Source organism: Uranotaenia lowii, chromosome 3, assembly GCF_029784155.1.
Source record: "Uranotaenia lowii strain MFRU-FL chromosome 3, ASM2978415v1, whole genome shotgun sequence".
Lineage (NCBI taxonomy): Eukaryota > Metazoa > Arthropoda > Insecta > Diptera > Culicidae > Uranotaenia > Uranotaenia lowii.
Window position 1 is genome coordinate 34,166,373 of NC_073693.1, and position 3,220 is coordinate 34,169,592.

Here is a 3,220-nt window from a genome sequence, read left to right on the forward strand (position 1 = left end):
TGTCAAAATTGTCAAAATTGTCAAAATTGTCAAAATTGTCAAAATTGTCAAAATTGTCAAAATTGTCAAAATTGTCAAAATTGTCAAAATTGTCAAAATTGTCAAAATTGTCAAAATTGTCAAAATTGTCAAATTGTCAAAATTGTCAAAAATTGTCAAAATTGTCAAAATTGTCAAAATTGTCAAAATTGTCAAAATTGTCAAAATTGTCAAAATTGTCAAAATTGTCAAAATTGTCAAAATTGTCAAAATTGTCAAAATTGTCAAAATTGTCAAAATTGTCAAAATTGTCAAAATTGTCAAAATTGTCAAAATTGTCAAAATTGTCAAAATTGTCAAAATTGTCAAAATAGTCAAAATTGTCAAAATTGTCAAAATTGTCAAAATTGTCAAAATTGTCAAAATTGTCAAAATTGTCAAAATTGTCAAAATTGTCAAAATTGTCAAAATTGTCAAAATTGTCAAAATTGTCAAAATTGTCAAAATTGTCAAAATTGTCAAAATTGTCAAAATTGTCAAAATTGTCAAAATTGTCAAAATTGTCAAAATTGTCAAAATTGTCAAAATTGTCAAAATTGTCAAAATTGTCAAAATTGTCAAAATTGTCAAAATTGTCAAAATTGTCAAAATTGTCAAAATTGTCAAAATTGTCAAAATTGTCAAAATTGTCAAAATTGTCAAAATTGTCAAAATTGTCAAAATTGTCAAAATTGTCAAAATTGTCAAAATTGTCAAAATTGTCAAAATTGTCAAAATTGTCAAAATTGTCAAAATTGTCAAAATTGTCAAAATTGTCAAAATTGTCAAAATTGTCAAAAATTGTCAAAATTGTCAAAATTGTCAAAATTGTCAAAATTGTCAAAATTGTCAAAATTGTCAAATTGTCAAAATTGTCAAAATTGTCAAAATTGTCAAAATTGTCAAAATTGTCAAAATTGTCAAAATTGTCAAAATTGTCAAAATTGTCAAAATTGTCAAAATTGTCAAAATTGTCAAAATTGTCAAAATTGTCAAAATTGTCAAAATTGTCAAAATTGTCAAAATTGTCAAAATTGTCAAAATTGTCAAAATTGTCAAAATTGTCAAAATTGTCAAAATTGTCAAAATTGTCAAAATTGTCAAAATTGTCAAAATTGTCAAAATTGTCAAAATTGTCAAAATTGTCAAAATTGTCAAAATTGTCAAAATTGTCAAAATTGTCAAAATTGTCAAAATTGTCAAAATTGTCAAAATTGTCAAAATTGTCAAAATTGTCAAAATTGTCAAAATTGTCAAAATTGTCAAAATTGTCAAAATTGTCAAAATTGTCAAAATTGTCAAAATTGTCAAAATTGTCAAAATTGTCAAAATTGTCAAAATTGTCAAAATTGTCAAAATTGTCAAAATTGTCAAAATTGTCAAAATTGTCAAAATTGTCAAAATAGTCAAAATTGTCAAAATTGTCAAAATTGTCAAAATTGTCAAAATTGTCAAAATTGTCAAAATTGTCAAAATTGTTAAAATTGTCAAAATTGTCAAAATTGTAAAAATTGTTAAAATTGTCAAAATTGTCAAAATTTTCAAAATTGTCAAAATTGTCAAAATTGTCAAAATTGTCAAAATTGTCAAAATTTTCAAAATTGTCAAAATTGTCACAATTGTCAAAATGGTCAAAATCGTCAAAATTGTCAAAATTGTCAAAATTGTCAAAATTGTCAAAATTGTCAAAATTGTCAAAATTGTCAAAATTGTCAAAATTGTCAAAATTGTCAAAATTGTCAAAATTGTCAAAATTGTCAAAATTGTCAAAATTGTCAAAATTGTCAAAATTGTCAAAATTGTCAAAATTGTCAAAATTGTCAAAATTGTCAAAATTGTCAAAATTGTCAAAATTGTCAAAATTGTCAAAATTGTCAAAATTGTCAAAATTGTCAAAATTGTCAAAATTGTCAAAATTGTCAAAATTGTCAAAATTGTCAAAATTGTCAAAATTGTCAAAATTGTCAAAATTGTCAAAATTGTCAAAATTGTCAAAATTGTCAAAATTGTCAAAATTGTCAAAATTGTCAAAATTGTCAAAATTGTCAAAATTGTCAAATTGTCAAAATTGTCAAAATTGTCAAAATTGTCAAAATTGTCAAAATTGTCAAAATTGTCAAAATTGTCAAAATTGTCAAAATTGTCAAAATTGTCAAAATTGTCAAAATTGTCAAAATTGTCAAAATTGTCAAAATTGTCAAAATTGTCAAAATTGTCAAAATTGTCAAAATTGTCAAAATTGTCAAAATTGTCAAAATTGTCAAAATTGTCAAAATTGTCAAAATTGTCAAAATTGTCAAAATTGTCAAAATTGTCAAAATTGTCAAAATTGTCAAAATTGTCAAAATTGTCAAAATTGTCAAAATTGTCAAAATTGTCAAAATTGTCAAAATTGTCAAAATTGTCAAAATTGTCAAAATTGTCAAAATTGTCAAAATTGTCAAAATTGTCAAAATTGTCAAAATTGTCAAAATTGTCAAAATTGTCAAAATTGTCAAAATTGTCAAAATTGTCAAAATTGTCAAAATTGTCAAAATTGTCAAAATTGTCAAAATTGTCAAAATTGTCAAAATTGTCAAAATTGTCAAAATTGTCAAAATTGTCAAAATTGTCAAAATTGTCAAAATTGTCAAAATTGTCAAAATTGTCAAAATTGTCAAAATTGTCAAAATTGTCAAAATTGTCAAAATTGTCAAAATTGTCAAAATTGTCAAAATTGTCAAAATTGTCAAAATTGTCAAAATTGTCAAAATTGTCAAAATTGTCAAAATTGTCAAAATTGTCAAAATTGTCAAAATTGTCAAAATTGTCAAAATTGTCAAAATTGTCAAAATTGTCAAAATTGTCAAAATTGTCAAAATTGTCAAAATTGTCAAAATTGTCAAAATTGTCAAAATTGTCAAAATTGTCAAAATTGTCAAAATTGTCAAAATTGTCAAAATTGTCAAAATTGTCAAAATTGTCAAAATTGTCAAAATTGTCAAAATTGTCAAAATTGTCAAAATTGTCAAAATTGTCAAAATTGTCAAAATTGTCAAAATTGTCAAAATTGTCAAAATTGTCAAAATTGTCAAAATTGTCAAAATTGTCAAAATTGTCAAAATTGTCAAAATTGTCAAAATTGTCAAAATTGTCAAAATTGTCAAAATTGTCAAAATTGTCAAAATTGTCAAAATTGTCAAAATTGTCAAAATTGTCAAAA